This window comes from Papaver somniferum, chromosome 4 (assembly GCF_003573695.1).
Source record: "Papaver somniferum cultivar HN1 chromosome 4, ASM357369v1, whole genome shotgun sequence".
In the NCBI taxonomy this organism is placed as follows: Eukaryota; Viridiplantae; Streptophyta; class Magnoliopsida; order Ranunculales; family Papaveraceae; genus Papaver; species Papaver somniferum.
In genome coordinates, this window is record NC_039361.1 from 50876694 (window position 1) to 50895665 (window position 18972).

The window sequence follows — 18972 nt, forward strand, 5'->3', positions numbered from 1 at the left end:
TTGTATCTCTTTACTTCTTCACATTCTTCAAGTCTTCGAGTAATACTTGTATGTCTCATAATCCTAATCTTTTTATCCTAACCTATATGAAGTTGTCTCTAGTACATAATCAAACAACTCTTTAATTGAGTTTTGATTCACTAAAATATGACAACCAAACTTGACATACCAACGCTTGGTGGGTTCAACCGAGCTATGCTCTAACAGTTCTAACGCTGCGCCTTGGAGAAATAGACAATTTCACATACACGCTCTATCATGGATTGCACGGTTTTGTGGGCAGAGCCCCCAGAAAGCATGCAACTTCTGACTGGAAGAGGTTCTCTGTGAACTCACTCAGTGACTAGTTGACGTTCTCTTGCATCTACCTTTTCTTTGAAAATGCGCTTCAATTTGTTGCATTCATTTTTTGGATGATTGACGAACCTGTGTTAACGACAATATTTGGGATTTGCCATATCTTCGTCAGTTGGTGGGCGCCTGATAGGAGGTAATTTGATGGAATCATCTTGAATCCATGCTTCCAGGAGTTCAATTACTTCCTCGATAGGGAACGGGAAGTTTGGAGCAGCATCTCCAGTTTCTTGTTGTTGTACAGGAGTCTTAGTCGCGGCCTTTCGGGATGGAGCCGTCTAATGCGTTGGTGCCACACGTTTGGGTTGTTGTTCCGCTGCTGGGTCTTTTCTCTTTACTCCTTCACCAACTACACTTACAGAGGGTCCGGTATTATATTGTTTGTTGATTAGACGTCTGCTTCCTCGAGTCTCACGCGCATCTTCATTTCTGGATGGTTTGGTCCTTTCCAGCAACGCCGGTGCTGTTGTGGCCGAACGCTTAACAACTTCATGGAGTTCAGAGAATGTTTGGAAGCGCGTGTTCTCCTGTAAAGCGCGATAGATGGGTACCATACCATTAATGCATGACTTCACCAACTGGTGTTCAGTCACATTTGGATCATGATAATCCAGTGCCTGAATCATGAATCTCTTAACAAAATCATTCGGATGCTCATTGTTTCGTTGGAACATTCTTCCCAAGTCTGAAAAGGTGATTTGCTCAGACACGAAGAAATATTTCTTATAGAAAGCGGCAATCATCTCACACCAGTTGGATATGGTGTTTGGTGCAATGTTGTTGTACCAGGTGTACGCTCTTCCGGTAAGTGACTTTGAAAATTCTTTCAGGCGGAGGACATGATTGTATTCGTTCTCTCCTAGGGATTTTAGAAAACGAGAGATGTGTTCATGAGCGTTATCGGTTCCTTCATAAAGGAAAAATTAAGGAGAAGAGTATCCTCTCGGGAGAGGAACTTTTTGCACATCAGGAGGATAAGGAGGTTGATGTTGGTGCGTGCCCGTCGGGTTTTCTTTGCTTTGATTTTGGAGAAGTCGTTCCAGATCCTCACGTGTGATGAAATTGGATGGCTGATTCCTCTCCAATAGATGATACAATAAAAAATCCAAAAAATCATCAAAATAAAAAAAAATATTTAAATATAAAGCAGCTCATGTCTAAGCCCCCTAAATAGGAAGGTCGGGCTATCTAGATAGTCAAAATGTTTCCCAGAGATAATCGGGATGTATATTTTAACTTTGTATCAATACAAAAAAAAAATTCTTATAACCCCTAATATCATGCACCATCGGCCGCGAACTCTCCAAGGAAAGTTGTTTTTATTTTGCGTTGTTTATACAAGATCAACTAATTCTCTTTTTTTTTTAATTCTCACTTTATGTGATTTTTGTGATGTTTGTGGTAAACATAAATAATTTTGTGCACGAAGTTTTCAGCTTATAATTCCTTTTTTGTTATTATAGTGGATACAATTTACTTTATAATTTATAGATAAGTGGTATAATGGATAAAAGTAACTGTAACTTGCTTGTAAAATATAACTATGTCACTCCATTAGTCATTGCTAGCCCATCCATTATAGGTAAAAAATAGAATTTAGAAAAAAATTATAGTTTGTATGTAAATAAAATAAATATACGTATTTCACCAATTTTATAAATATGGAAATAAAAAAAATTCAGCTTTTATTTACCCGAGAGTGTAATATTATAGATAATTAGTAGTATAATGGATAAAAGTAACTGTAACTTGCTTGTAAAAATATAATTGCGTCACTCCATTAGTCATTGCTTGCCCAGCCATTATACGTAAAAAGTAGTACTTAGAAAGAAATTATAATTTGTATGTAAATAGAATTAAGATATGTATTTAACCAATTTCAGAAATATAGAAATAAAATTTTCTCAAATTTTATTTACCCAAGAGTCACTTCCAGTAAAGTGGATATATGATTTTCACGGAGACGGAATCGCTAGAAACTGACTAGTAGAGACTGTTTGTAGATACCGAAGGGGAAGGAGCCAACTGGACCCAAGGAAAGAGGATATAATTTGGGAAATAATTTACTTGCACATTGAAGATGGTAACAAGTCTCCCGTGGACATGCTAATTTTAAAGTGCAGTCTCTCGTTGCCTGGAACTGTTCTATCACGCATGAGGCGACACGTTCCTCTGCAACCGCGTACCAGCAACCTCCAACAACCTGGATTACTTGAAGCCAGTTATTTTCCGACCAAATCCATAAGCTTGCATGAGTGGCGATGACATAGGCTACCAAATTAAGGGAAAGAGCCGACCAAATATTACCGAAAATGTACCCCCTTGTGTGTCTCATTCTTCTCATTAAGCATACACTGTGATACACTCAGGGTAGATATTGAAAAAGGAAAAACACTAGGAGTAGTGTCATTAAGGCTTAGTTTTGTAATGTTGTGGCTTTTGTAAAAGCGCTTTTCTGCTGTGTTGTGCTGCACTGCTCTGCTTTGTGTGAAAAAAGCAGTTAAGTGTTTCGTAAACTATATACTAAAAGCTAAAGCTGATTAAAAAATAATCAAAATGTGTTTGGTAAAATATAGGTTCACTTATTGTAGTTGTAACAAATGACTAAAACAGACATAATCTTTTAATATAGTTTTATTATATTTTAAAGGATTTAACCATACTAAATATATATATATATTTTGAGTAACTATTTTTTATTATTGATATAATCTGGGATTAAAAGAAATATACTAAAATCAAATACTATTTAATATTGGGTTTTATTTATTTATTTTCAATTGAAATGGTACATAAAATATAACTTGAAAGTGAGAATAATAATCCGTGAGAATGTTACATATGTTTAAAATAACAACATTTAAAGAATATGATGGAGAATAAGAAATTGATTATCAACAATTTAAGGGAAATTTTGGTCATTTATAATAATATAATAGGGATATAAAAGAAACATTATGCATTAAAATAAGGTGGGCAATTTTGGTCATTTATATAATATAATAGGGCCGACCGGACTATTGTTATTGATTCGGGTTGTCACAATGTCCAACCTCTGAAAGGAAAATTGAGAACCATCAGACTAATGATTTTTAATCTGGATTGTGCATCAGTATAAAAATAGTAAATAAGTTTCCAAAAAAAAAATTTCAAATAGTAAACGAGTGACATGTCCTTGCTGCAGTAAAAGGACGCTATCACCAGAAAACCTCGTGCACAAATTATCCAAATTTATCACATACATCACTAAAATCACATATAAATTTTAAATAAATTTTTTAGTGTGAATTAACCATTTTGTTCCTAAATAAAAAAAAATGAAAAAAAAAAAAAACACTTAAGGGCGATAACACCTCTTATCATTATTTACCACCTTTTGTTAGAATAGACTGATTTTACTTAGTATTCAAATAAACATTGATACACTTTGGATTTGAAAACTTTAATATGGAAATCAAATAAATATCTCACTCAACAACATACAAAAACAACACCATATGCAGCAAGAACATCACATATAGTTCATAACAAATCAGGTTGAAAACAAGAAAATAAAAACACAAAAGACACTTAACCTTTGATGACTTGTTATCAACTTTTATTTCCTCACATTGCTTCATCATAGATGACAACAAATTTTATTTTAAAGAAAACATATGAGCCTAGAAGAGAGTCCGAGTCATGTTTGTCACATGTCTCTCAACCTATCCATCATGAGTTGGAGAGACACCTCATGGATACAAAGGACCTCATATGACACGTCAAGATATTCTTTTAACTTTATCTAGCATTAACCTCAAGCTAGTATTTAATGCATGATTAAAACATTAAACATTCCTTAATTCGGATTAGGCTTAACTTAACCTAAACATCCATTGTCCTTACTATATGAGATTTGTTGCGCAAAACACAAAAAAATCTAACATCTCCACTTGTTTAAGCAACAAAACCTTTTAATAACTTTTTTATGCTAGCCGCACACTCGAGTCAAATAGTAATCTAGCCTTCGATTATAGAAACTCACCTATTGTATTCAAACGGCGCAAGCCGTTTCTACATCAGAAAACTAGACAGCCTATTATTCCGAAGTAAAACATTTTATTTTTTCAAAACAAAAGACACTTTTATTGGCTTAACTTTATGCCAAAAGAAAGCTGACCTGAAAAACTTTATTTAGATTTACGTTATGCCAATTGAATTGTACATTTAACTATATTTCGTTAGCTTTAATCATGCCATGCAAGCAGTACTGCATATGCCATACAAGCAGCACTAAATATTTTTGAGATTCTTTATAAGTACCTCTAAAGTGTATTGTTGAAGTTTTCAAGGTTTAGTTTTGGCACATATAGTATTACTAGAAATAACACTTGCGGTAACGGCACTGGTTCGGCCCAACCAAAATAACCCTATTTAGGAATGTCTAATAAAATAGATAAAAGAGTAATATATCATTCACTACACCAAAAAACAGAAGATGTGCGACGGATATAAGCGCTCCAATGATTTAACCAACGCCTATATCGTTGGGAAATGGCGTAGCAAATTTGTGTGCGACCCAAAAATCCGTTGCACAAATTAATATGTGCAACTTATATAAACGTTGTCAACCTGTTACCAACGTTTTATTTTTCTATTTGAGCAACGGATTCTTAAATTTTTGCAACAGTTACATTAATTTAGGCAACGTATTATACTAATTTTAGCAACAATTATATACGTTGTAAAACTATTTACAGGTACCAAAAAAAAAATACCGACAATAGTTCCGGCAGATTTCTGCTCCTGAATATCCACAATAAGAACATTTGATTTATCATTTTTACATCACCATCAAGAACATAAATTTCTCATAAATTAGGCTTTCAAACTCTAGAAGCATAGATACAAAACCCATAGAATTAATTGGGGTGATTTAAAAAAGAAACAACAATCTACAGAATACCACTAAATTTCAGATTACCTAACTTTGCTCAAGAACCCTAGTTTCTGAATTTGAAAGATCAAACATCAGTTAATATAAATCAGTCAGCTTCAGTTATTAATAAGCTTTATACTGAACAATCTTTTTGACACCAGCGCTACCAATGCCCTCATGATTCAACCCCTGGCAGTTCAGAGTTTTTGATTGGTTGGTGCATATAGTTGGTTGTGAAATTGTATTTTACAAAACTTAAAAAGGTTAACTACCATAGACAATCTTTCCAATAGGCAACAGAACTTACAGAATTTATAGCGCCCAGGTTTGGGTTTCGAAACTCGTTAAGGATATATTCGAGTTATCATTCTCTTCAGTGTATACAATCTTACATGAACACCTGGAAAACATAGTCCCATCTTTGGTAAGTGACGTTCGAAGCTGTATGGATATTAATAGAATGACAGTTACGGAAGTAACACCAATTCTAATTCTTAGACCATCTCAGCATGATAGGAAGCATCAGGTTGATAGCGTAGAACCATGAAAGGAAGCAAATATAGGAATTTAGAATGTTATAGCTCAGAAGAATCACCTTACAGGAAAAGAGAAGCTCCACATTTAGATTCGTACACACCAGGGAGATTTTTGCTTACAGTCTCAAAGAATTTGATACCACACTCGTCAGCAAGTGCTTGACCTTTGGCGGTGGGCACTGCCGAAATAAATAAAAAAAGTCGTAAGTAATTACTAGAAATTACAACAAATTTGAAATAAATAAATAAAGGTGATATCAGCTCTAAAAGGTTTAGGAATAAAAGGTCATGAAGGATGCTAGTAATAACCACGTGCTTCAAAATCTCAAAGTGTTAGAAAAGGAATGAGCAAAAATAACAATATTTATTACAAGGGTCTGCAGTTTTAATTAGAATAAACTCTCACCCCAGTTCAAAAACATGACCAACAATTGCTAAAGGTCGTAAATCATAACCAACAATGGAACTAAAATAACAGCACACAAAGGTGATCCCAAGCAGAATAAAGACATTAAAATCTCACCATGTTTTGGTGTAGTAGTAGAAGTAGCAGCTGATCCAGTTGAACCTAGGCAAGAATATGAAAGACATGTTTACAAATTCAGCAAAGAACCCTAACGAAGTAATCAACCATCTATTACCTCAGGCGCCTCATCATCGCAGGGCTCCTCTTCCTTTGGATCCTTCACCTACAAAGATTTTAGGTAACAATTATTAGAAGTTGCATCTTCATAATTTAGTTCGTTCTGTTCACTAGCGATGACTATCACTTCCGTCATTTTTCATGAAATATAAATGATGAAGTATTGGGAAGAAAACTTAAACCGAGAATTAGGACCTTCCATTTAGAAAATCTCACCTCTTCAACGGGAGTTGGCTTATAAAGATTACCTGGACTCTTCAATTAAAAAAAAAGTAGTTGCTTATGCAATAAGCATAATAACACTGCTTAAAGTGAAGCACAGCTAGCAACATTACACCATGACAGACATCAAGGAAATCCTGAATTCACCACTGCACCTGCCTGTTGGATGGATAAACCCATTTTAATTGCATTTACACTAGAATATTAGATCGATAGGATATCTATGTGAACAACTCTCAAGCAACAAATCAATAGTATATGTAATAGCATACCAGTACGTAGGCCATGTGAAAAATGCCAATTGCCTATATTGGACAATAAGAGCAACATGACATGAATTAACATTAGTTATATGACACAGCTAGATTGCACGATAAGAATAACAGACATGAGACCGATCAAACAAAAAAAAATAACAGACATGAGTTAGCATTAGTTACAGAACACATTAGAATAGTACATTTACAAGTCCCACAAGCCAAATATAACTTACTCAGTCGCATATCCTAAACGCCAGGCCAAAGGTGCTATACCCAGCAAGCTAAGGAAGAACTCCCAACCTTGACACCATATAAACAAACCAATCAATCTCTGAAACAACAAAAACTGACCTGCCCAAAAAAGACGTGTCTGACGGCTGAGTCGACATGTATCCATCTTTGAACTTCATTGACTTTGCACGAGCTTCCACAAGTTCCTTACAAAATAACCTGTTTAGCCATTACAATGTCGAAGCTTAATATAATATCAAACAGACCAAAGGGAAAAGACTGGATATAAGGAAGAATAACTAGTAGTTGTACCTCGCAACCCTTGGTACCAGTTTTCATGACAAATCTCAGAACACCATAGAAGGCCCTAAAAATAGAAACTCCATTAGCGACATACAATGAGCTTTTAAAATTCACAAATTAGGCATCTGCAATACGTTTTCTGGCCCGCAGAAACAGAGCAAGCAGACACTAGTACAAGGATTGATATCTATACACAATATTCCATACAAAATAACTTGTTGAGCTATTAGTTATTACAATGTTGAAGCTTAATATAAAATCAAACAGACCAGAGGAAAAAGACTGGATATAAGGAAGAATAAAAGTAGTACCTCGCTACCCTTGGTACCAGTTTTCATGTCAAATCTCAAAATACCATAGCAGGCCCTAAACATAGAAACTCCATTAGCGACATACAATGAGCTTTTAAAATTCATAAATTAGACATCTGCAATACGTTTTCTGGCCCGCAGAAACAGAGCAAGCAGACACTAGTACCAGGATTGATATTTATACACAATGCCATGCTTCCCTCATTATTTTTCCTGGAGCTGCTTAATTGTGTAAATACCAACTATACATAGATACAAACAGACAACTATGATCTAATCATACAAACACACACATATGTGAATAAACACAGTAAAAAATTCTATCAATTACAGTCACATAAACATGTAAAGAATGACAGATATGAAATAACACCTAGCAAGATCAATGACATAGCAATGATACAAAAATAAAACAATCAAAGAAAAACAACCAGACTAAAATAGTGATATAAAAACCCTAAAACATCTGCAAATTCTAAGAGTTGTTGCTACCTGATTTCTTCCCCTACCCTCTGATCAAGCAATCTACTAGCGAGGCTGAGAAATAATGTTTCATTCAAAGTAGACAATTAAGGCTTCAATTTTAACCAACATATAATAGGGACTAAAGGTATACCTGCTCACTGAGGTAGGTAATATGGTTAAGCCCATATTTCACAACAAATCGGCTTCTTTGCCTCGACAGTGTTTCCCTCTGATTCAGCCTGTGCTCTTTTCAATAGTCTTTCCTTCTTAGCAGCCTTGTCCTCTGGACATAACTTGAGCAACATTTTGAATAGGTTTGTAACTGAAAAACCACTAGTTCATAGTAAGAGAAACAACCATATAAGGACAATAATAATAAATAAAATTAATATAGATCTGAAACCCAATGCATATACCAAGGTTTTTGTCTAGGGTTTTAGTGAACTGGTTCAAAGTAGGTGGAACCTTCAAACGTTGCTTGAGTATCCTCCTCCTCTGTAGCTGAATGCGGACAACTTTTAGCCATTTCACGAACCTATGCAAATCCTTTTTTGGAGGCAACGCACCACCAATGCCAAACTGTTTTGGACGCTTTTCAAATAAAGGATTCACAACCTTATCCTGCAAGATGAAAATTCCATCTTCAGCGAGGAAAGCTACACTATAGTAATAACTTCTTTGGTAAAATATGCACAAGAATAATAAACTTATAGTCTTCTTCTTCACTGCCACTGGTGCTTTAACCCTATTTTGGGAGCCTGCCAAAATAGTAAACTACACAAAACAAGGTCAAACTAGCTGCAGAACATTCACAGATAACACGAAATCACACCTACGTACAGCAAGCTCACCAACAAGCTTGAGCAATAACACATAAAACTATGTTATTAAATTTCTCAGCATATAGAATAAAACTGTTCTCAGGGATATCTAACAATTCTCATCCTCCTTTTCACATACAAAACCAAAAACCAACTTAATTTTTGATCAAGACCAAAATACAAACAATATCTAAAGAGTTAAGAGTTTAGTTGTTATACCAAGAACAATATTGAGTTCTAGTAGCTCTAATGTAACATCAGTACGCGTGGGTGTAACCCTAACTTCCTAAGTTTCAACTGCTTCTTCAGGGAAGAATCCTCTCATTCACCATCCATGCACAACCTTCTCTTGGACACGCATCTAACTCTGTAAGACTCATTTTTTTCACTTTTATTCAACTCCACCTACAATAAAAACAGTGAAGGTGTCATTAATTTAGATGAAAATTTGATAAATAAGGGAACAATTACATAAAAATGAACAGTAAACTTGAAATATACATAACACTACTCCTTCTCACCTTCTGATTGTTGTATAAAGTCCTAATTTATCTTCATAAGTAGTCAACGATGTGAAAATCCATCATTTCTGAATAACCAAAGGACCATTCTTCTCAGAATCAGTAAGGGATCATCAAGAGATACTAAAACAACCAGATTAACCCAACATATTCCCACAAATCTCATATATCTAAGCGACTAAATTCTATTAAGATAAACCAACAACACCCGACTGATTCTGCGTACTTACAAATTCCACAATAAAACCTTCACAATCAATAAAACCAGATTTGGAATATTTAGTAATCAAAATAAAAAATCAAATTCAAAGAAATCAAGAGAATATTTTTTTAGGGATTATAAAGGAGAAAATCCCATACATAGGGTTTGAAACAAAATGGGTTACCGAAGATTGAGATTGATTTCATAAGGATGGTGTGGTTGCATCTTTTCTCGTGGCTACACCCAAGTAGATCTAAAGACTATAAAACTACTAACATTCAAGATTCAAAGATAAACAAGATGTAAATAGCGTTAAAGTAAAGATTAACACAAGCATATAACGTGGTTCGGCCATGAAGACCTACGTCCACGGAAAATAAGATGTTTTCTTTATTTATGATTAAGGTCTTACCCTTGAAAGAGCTACAAATATCACTTAGGTTTCTCACTCTGTCTTTCTCTAGATCTCTTTCAGGAATTCTCTATAGAAACACCATCTAATAATACATACTTGTCCATCTCCTTCTACATGGACTGGTATTTATAGGCAAATTAGACTCGTGGAGGCCTGGTCTCACCGAGCTGGTGGAGCTATCGTACATCTTCTCATTACTTCGGACGAGCTCTATACTATCCCTCGAGATGCCCTGCTTAGTTCTCCTTCCGGGTTATCTCGCCTTGTACGTCATCGTGTTAATCTTCCTTAGGAAACCTCATGTTGTATCATCCTTGGGTTATAGTATAGATCTCCCGAGTCTTCTGATACGATGTAGATTCATCCACGCCCTTCTGATCCTTCATTAAATGCAGTCCTTCTTTTTAGACTTGACCGTCTGAGAGGACTGGACCACTCCTCACACGCGTCATGCATGTAGCGTTGGTGGCAGGCGTCTCTGAAAAAACGGGGGTCTAACAACACCATCCAATATTTCTCTTAGCAATTTGTATGGACAAACTAAAATATACTTTTAAGAGAATCAACAAGACTCAATCAATTAAAAGTACATCAATGAGTTTATATCTCTCTCTCTTGATTTGATTTCCTCAAACAGAAGCTGCGTGTACTAATCAAATACAAGGAATAACTTGGATGGTACCAAAGACCAATATCCAAGGATCAATCAATGACAATCAACAACCGTTGGATTACTCTAATTGATGATCTAACGCACAACCTGTATTATTTCAATTATAAAGATAAAACAATATAATGTGAAAACTGAAATAACACAGACACCAGAAATTTTGTTAACGAGGAAACCGCAAATGCAGAAAAACTCCGGGACCTAGTCCAGATTGAACACACATTGTATTAAGCCGCTACAGACACTAGCCTACTCCAAGCTAACTTCATACTGGACTGTAGTTGAAACCCAATCAGTCTCCCACTGATCCAAGGTACAATTGTACTCCCTACGCCTCTGATCCCATCAGGATACTGCACACTTGATTCCCTTAGATGATCTCACCCACAACTAAGAGTTGCTACGACCCAAAATCGCAGGATTTGACAATAAACAAATTTGTCTCACACAGACAAGTCTATCAAAGGATCAATCTGTCTCCCACAGAAAAACCCTAAAGTTTTTGTTCCGTCTTTTGATAATAATCAAGGTGAACAGGAACCAATTGATAATTCGGTCTTATATTCCCGAAGAACAGCCTAAATAAATCAATCACCTCACAACAATCTTAATCGTATGGTAGCGGAACAAGATGTTGCGGAATCACAAACAATGAGACGAAGATGTTTGTGACTACTTTTTATATCTTGCCTATCGGAGATATTAATCTCAAGCCAATCAATATGATTGTAGTCGTACGATAGAAGATGCAAGATCAGATCACACAACTATGATAAAAGTAGTATCGGTCTGGCTTCACAATCTCAATGAAGTATTTAAGTCGTTAATCTGGTTTTAGAAGAAGAAAACCAAAGGTTAAAGGAGAAACGACTCTAGCACGCAAACTATTATCACACGTGAGGTGTGGGGATTAGCTTTGCAGAGTTGCTAGATGTCCCCTTATATAGTCTTTCAAATCAGGGTTTCGCCTTGGTCACAAAGCAAACAATATCCACCGTTAGATGAAAACCTGATTTAGGTTCAAGCTAATATTTCTCAACCGTTAGATTGAAAACTTAGATTGTTAGACACAAATAAAATGCACGCTTCTAGGTTTGTTGACCGTACCCAAACGTGTACATTGTTGGTTCAACAATAGTTAACCAAAAGGTTATCCATATGAGCATTTCATACCAACCATATTCTTCTTCACCATAACTAGTTCAAATGACTCAAATGAACTAGTTAGAGAGTTGTTCAATTGCAAGGAAATCTTATGTACTACACAAGACACAATTGAAGCAAAGATGATTTGATTCACTCGAATCGGTTCATGAACTTTATAGCCACGGTTTGCAAATTGCATTCCTTAGTCTTTATAATTTTAAGTTCAGAAATCATTTTCAGATATATAACCTTCTTAAGTTCGCACACTAGGTTTGCGGATTTAAGCAACCGGACAGAGTTTACAAACTCCAGCAGAAAATCTCGGCAAAGATTTTTCGCCGGTTTGCTGACTGGGTTCGCGGACTGGTACTCACGCAACAAGTTTATCAACTCCAGCAGAATTTCTATGGATGAGAAGTTCGCGGACTGAGTTCGCGGGCTTGGCAACAAGCCATTCTTCCGGTTTCTCTTGATCAACAAAGTTCGCAAACTTTGGTTCAAGGGATAGGACTTTGCACATATGTGTTTCCACAATAATACTTATGTCCATCATTGGTTATGTAATCTAAACTCTCATTCCAACCATTGAAACATTCTTAGAGGACGTTATACAGTTGTTACACCATTTCTCGTCAAAGCAATTTTCAAAGTGATTGAAACATATCATGACTTTCGTCACTAGGTAAAGATAAACATGATCGAAGCGAAACGCTCACCAACACATATTTCGAGATATAGATAGGCGAGGTATACTCGGCTCGAAATACCAAATGTGTATAATCTAAGTATATATATTAGCATACGACTTTTTGTCTCAAGAAGTAACAGATGGAGTAGATAGACTTTTGAGTGACAGATAAGTTCAAGTCTTCACATACCTTTTTGTCGAGAAGTTCGACCGGTTCCTTGAGTAGTTCTTCTTCTTGTATGATGAATCGCCATGAAGTCCTTGAGCTAAACTACACTTTATATCCTAGTCCGAGACTTAGCTATAGTAGACTAGAAATCAAGACTTATACTTTTGATCACTAACATTGACAAACATGCTTAAGATAGCAACGCATGCGAGTTCGACCGAGCAATGCTCTAACAATCTCCCCCTTTGTCAATTTTAGTGACAAAACTATCAATACATATGGAATACAAAAAAGATAAAGAAACTTTAGTATCTCCTATTCCACGTGTCTAATCTTCAACATTCCTCGAAATCTTCGTCACTTCCAAGTACTCCAATGATCCCAAAGGTTGTAAGTTTAGCATCACCGTTGTTGAAGATCCGTAGCTATAACAATGAGAAAGCATTGGTCTCGATCATTGTTATACATTGTCATAGTATTATTACACAATGTCAAAGTCCAGTTGTATCACAACTTCAACAATAATACTATGGTGATATGTATCACTCCCCCTTAGTCAATACTCCATCTCACATGGAAACCACTCCCCCTTACACAATGATCCGAAAACCATATGTATTTGTAGTGTGAACAACATATTAATTCTCCCCTTTTTTGTCAATAAAATTAGCAAAGGTACAAGAACGGGATCATAATGAAATTTCCGTAAGAGACATTTCATGACTAAAAGAACATACATACCATCTAATTTATATGCAATCATATAGCCAAAGCTAATAGCATTCATCGAGTTTAAAGATACAAGATAACCCCTTTAAAATTCCACATCCGCACATCCCTCAAGATATGACCATTAAGCACAAGTTTAAAAGAACTCTCCCCCATTTGATGTCATTCCCAAGGGAACAACAAGAGCGACCTTAATTTCAAAAGAAAAGAAGGATTTTGATTGGACACCAAAAACCATGAGAATGATTTTCTATATCCAAAAACTCAATCAAATTAATCACAAGTAAACCCATGATTAATTTAATCGAAATACCCAATCAAATTAAAAACACAAATGATCAACTTAATTGATTATGCTCGACATAAGCGAACTTACGGAGCATACAACTAACATAACCATTAGAAAATGAATAGGATAGTCGTTCATATACTCAACATAAGATGAATCTTACGAAGTATGAAAATACTCAACTAGATTAATTACAAGAGAAACCATAATTAATCTAATTGGAATATACAACCAAACTAATTACAAAAGTAATCAATTTAATTGTCATTTGTTTTGCTCGACATAAAAAGACTTATGGAGCAATAACCAAATAACCAAACAAGATGATTAATTTAGTTCAAGAATGCTCAACATAAAGTACCTTACGGAACAACCAACAAAGCTAATCAAAAATTAATCAACTTGGTTGTATCATGCTCAACATAAGACACATTACGGAGCCTCACAATATTAAATAAAATATGGATCAGTGAAGATCAATACTGTGGAATACACAAGGATTCATTCTATCTTCCATCACCATTTTCATAACAATTTTTAATAGACACAATCCTTGAACACACAAGATTTTAACCTATCTTCCATCAAAGAATTGACAATATAGGCTTAACTTTTGTATATGTCAAAATTCTTCATCCTTAAATCAATACATGAATACCGATCATGAACGACTTTACTTTTGACAAAATATGGGACAACATAGTTTACGGACGTAAACACCAATATCCCATAACAAATTGCAATATAACAAATCATAAAGATTAAATACTGCAAACCATCATCCTCCAAATATTTTTAGAATTTAAACCAAATAAACTTAAAAAAGAACAAGAAGATGAAAATGATAGCTATGTGTAGTCACAATCATTGCTATTCAAGCACTAGTTATTCTTCCAACAAAAACAAAAAGAAGATATACTAGGAAACAATATCTTTGAGAAATTCCTTATCATTCCCGAACTCCTTGTCGTCAACAGCCATCGGAATATAAGGTTCGTGGAGGAAGGAGTCAATACCAACAAACCGTCTTGGTTGATGATGTCGAACCAGGGCCTTTTGAATTTCCAAAGATCTTAAAGCGCAAGCCTTTATTTCACTAATCTCCTTTCTTACTTCCTTCAACTCATCAAGAACATCGGAAAACTTCTGAGAGTTAGTGATAGGTTTGGGAAACCTACAATAAATTACTGCAAGTGCACAGTGTCTAACTAGCGGAATAATGGCAAGTACAGGTCGTTCCCACGAGGAGTGTGAAATACTACTACTAATTAATATCAAAACTAACTAATCGACAAGATGATGTTTGAACGATTTTCAGAAATTTGGAACAAAATGAAATAATAATAATTCTAACAGTAAACAAAATGAGAGCGGGTTATTAGGATTTTCGGTTTCCACCAATTAATTATGCAAATTCTACTAGTCATTAAAAATATATTATATGCATTTTCAAATATTGTTTCTCCGCTGTAATTTTCTTCGCTTCATGGGTAGTGATTCTAAAGCATTACCTATCAATCCTAAAGCATATCACGTCAAAGAACTTAACCAAAGCACGCCATATCAATTGAAAAGCATAAATAATCAAGAAAATCACATGAACAATAAAATACCAAGCCATAAAGAAAAACTACTAGTCATTCAAATCATTATTGAGCATATAAATGTAGAGTTTACACAATTAAATTGGTTTCTACCTAAACCCTAACATGACTCTAGCTAGCCATGGCTTTCTCAAAAGCCATAAACATATTAAAATCAAACTCTAGCTAATGAAAAATTAAGAATCGAAAACAAAACTTCAAAACCCTTCTCTACTTACGGACCTGTGGCCGGGCTCCCCATTTTCATTTTGAAACAACACGTAAATATAACCCACAGATGAATTCACGTCGTCGCTACATCACCTCCCAATAGAAGTCAGCCACATGTCATGAAATACAATCCGCCCAATAATATTGTGTCGCGTGTCATAATATGACGAAACATTGTAAAGTATCAGCGAATCTCCACTTTCCATAGTATATGAAACCACCAAGGAAATGAATTAATTTCATTTAAAAAGCATGATATTTTCTTGCATGTGTTGGTCCCACTTTAACTGTATTTGCACAAATGACGTCATTTGGTCTCAAACATTCCTTCAGATTCTTTATATATATATAGCAAGAGAACTTATGTAAGGACAAGATATGTTAATCTTTCCTTTTTCTTCATTTTCACTTCATTTGCACGTGGTCATGGAGGTGATATTATTTCATTCTTATGCTAACAAAAATAAAGTCACTCTTGACCAATCTTAGGTGGCATTAATGTGCTGACGTCGACTCGCTTCACCATGCAATAATTGAAGAGCAAATTAAAACTTGTCTGCCCATTGTGACCTCGGCTGTGAAATAATTCTATGCTGCTGATATAGTGCTGTTGATATATAGAAATACCATGCCAACATATTTGATCATTGTGGTTGTTGATACATGGAAATACCAGGCCAACCCCATTTCATCATTGTGGCTGCTGATACATGGAAATACCAGGCCAACCACGTTTCATCATTGTAATTGTTGATATATGGAAATACCAGGCCAACCACATTTCATCATTGTGGTTGCTGATATATTGAAATACCAAGCCAACCACATTTTGCAATTTTCTTCGCAAACACCATTAAGTCTCACATTTTGCTGTTTATTCGCTAGATGATCGAATTCACTTGTACTTTATAGAAAAGCACTAAAATATTGTATCCTAGCTAATATAAATATGGGTATAAAATGTAGCATTTACATGCTTATCAGTTAGAAGGGACAACCCTTGGCTTTCTTGTATTCCTCCTCTTTCTTTTCAAGGAAGGAGTTACTGGAGATTTCTCTTTTTCCTTGATTGATGGCTTAACAATCATATTGACATCTTTTCCATCCAAAGACATGATGCTTAGAGAACAGTTATAAACAACTGGTTTTTGTGAGTGGAATTCACAATCCCATCAAGCAGTCTTAAGATATAAAAGATATCAGAGAGGAAAAAGGAATGTAGGGTTCGCAACCTTTAAACAGGTTCGTGGACGCCCAATTCTAAACCCTATAAATAGTAGAATTGTCGATAATAACCCTTTACTTTATTTGATTAGACAGGAAAAACAATCCTAAGAAAAAAAAACTTTTCCTAAAGCCTGAGCGGTACACAATCTTATCTCTTTTTGATCAGGCACATGAGACAAGATTTACCAAACAACACAATTAATTTGTGTTGTGGTGAACAACAATTTTTCCACCATTTCCTCTTGAGAGGAATCCTCATACTTCTGTCTATCAAAGCGATTTGACCGTACCTTCTTCTCTAATGGTCTTATTTTGTCTTTGGAAACCAACTTCTTAGACGAAGATAAAATCCCACATACCTCAGCAGTCTTCTGAGCAATTTTAAGCCTCCTTGCCAATCGATTTGATCTTCGTTGAAGTTTGTTGGCGTGCCTCACTTGATGTTTGTACTTGTAACATCTTGATAGTTCATGACCCTTCTGAGAACAAAACGTGCACGTCAAACTTGGATAGTATTTAGGCATTTGTGGTGTGAAAGCAGCCAGACACATAATAGATCCTGAAACATTACAATCAGAGTTTCCAAAGGATTGGTCAATTGATTCTTCCAGCTTGACTGGATTCTCTTCTTCACCGAAACCATCAAGGTTGATATATGTATTGCTACAATTATCAAAATCAATGTTTTCACATAGAAGACCAACACGTGATTTCCTATCTTCATCAGAATCATAGATCTCAGACATCTCATCAAGTGTTACAGCAAGACCTTTGTTCCCAGTGTATTTTATACGATTTGGGCACTCGTTTGCAAAATGACCAAAACCTTTACACTTAAAGCATTGTGGCATATCCTCGTCATCAGCCTCGTCAGCATCCTTGTTTTTAGGAGGAACGCGATTGGTGAGGTTTATCTGACGACCTAGGTTTGTCTCTTGAAAACCGTTTACTTCTCTTCAATAGAAGATCCCTAAACTGTCTTGTGATCAAGGAGACTGATTTGTCAAGATCTTCATCCGAAAAATCACCCTCAGACTGGTCATCCTCAGAGACATAAACACTTTTACTTTTATCAAGTAACTTAGTGTTCTTTTCTGATTTAAAGGCAACATCCTTTCCGATTTTGGATGTATGCTCATGATCAAAGATCTTTAGATTTCCAACCAATGTAAGTATGGAAATATTATCAATGTTATTTCCCTCAACGATGGCATGCTTCTTAGACTCGTATCTAGATGGCAGCGATCTGAGAATTTTCATCATAATGTCCTTTTCAGGAATAGTCTTACCCAATACAAAAGATGCATTAACAATTTCAGACACTCTGTGATTAAACTCATTAAATGTATCTTCATCTTCCATACGAAGGTTCTCCCAATCGGAATTAAGGTTTTGAATCCTAGCTTCCTTTTCACTGGAGTTTCCTTCAAATACGGTTTCTAAGATATCCCAAACATCTTTAAACCTAGATACATGGTGCTGAAGATTTGGGGTAATGGCATGTATTGATGGCATTCAAACCGTCGGAATTTTGCTTTGCAGCAAGTATCTCGGCAGGATTATATTCACCAATATTCTTGGAAATGTTTACATCTCTAACTTCCACAACGGGAGCATCATAGCCATTAACAACATATACCCATGATTAAAAATCACGCGCTTAAAGAAAAGCTCGCATAGAAATTTTCCACCATAAGTAATTAGAGCCATCGAGGACTGGTGGTACGTTAATAGAGATAGCACATGTGTCCATAGAGTCAGATCGCTACAAACACAGACTTGTAAGGTCTTGAACGTGTTTGCCTGCTCTGATACCAATTGAAAAAGCGGGGGTATACCAACACACCCAATATTTCGCTTAGCAATATATATGGACAAACTCAAATATACTTTTAAAAGAATCAACAAGACTCAATCAATTAAAAGTACATCAACGAGTTTATATCTCTCTCTTGATTTGATTTCCTCAAACAAAAACTGCAAGTACTAAACAAATACAAGGAATAACTTGGATGGTACCAAAGACCAATATCCAAGG

General features: G+C 35.4%; 1 long non-coding RNA gene across 7 annotated transcripts; it reads right to left on the reverse strand.

The window, feature by feature from the left end:
- Positions 1-5110: 5110 nt before the first annotated feature.
- On the reverse strand, positions 5111-10035 carry LOC113275450. Of its 7 annotated transcripts, XR_003323591.1 has the most exons (13): positions 9586-9939; positions 9284-9469; positions 8660-8864; positions 8395-8565; positions 7779-7833; positions 7477-7531; positions 7285-7383; positions 6946-6978; positions 6450-6832; positions 6332-6376; positions 5868-5987; positions 5580-5672; positions 5111-5461 (listed from the first exon to the last, which is right to left on the reverse strand). It is a non-coding gene; the product is annotated as an uncharacterized LOC113275450 (long non-coding RNA). The 7 variants fall into 7 exon arrangements; XR_003323589.1 differs by adding an exon at positions 9972-10035 and having other exon boundaries at positions 6450-7383; positions 9586-9653; XR_003323588.1 differs by having other exon boundaries at positions 6450-6978.
- Positions 10036-18972: the final 8937 nt, after the last annotated feature.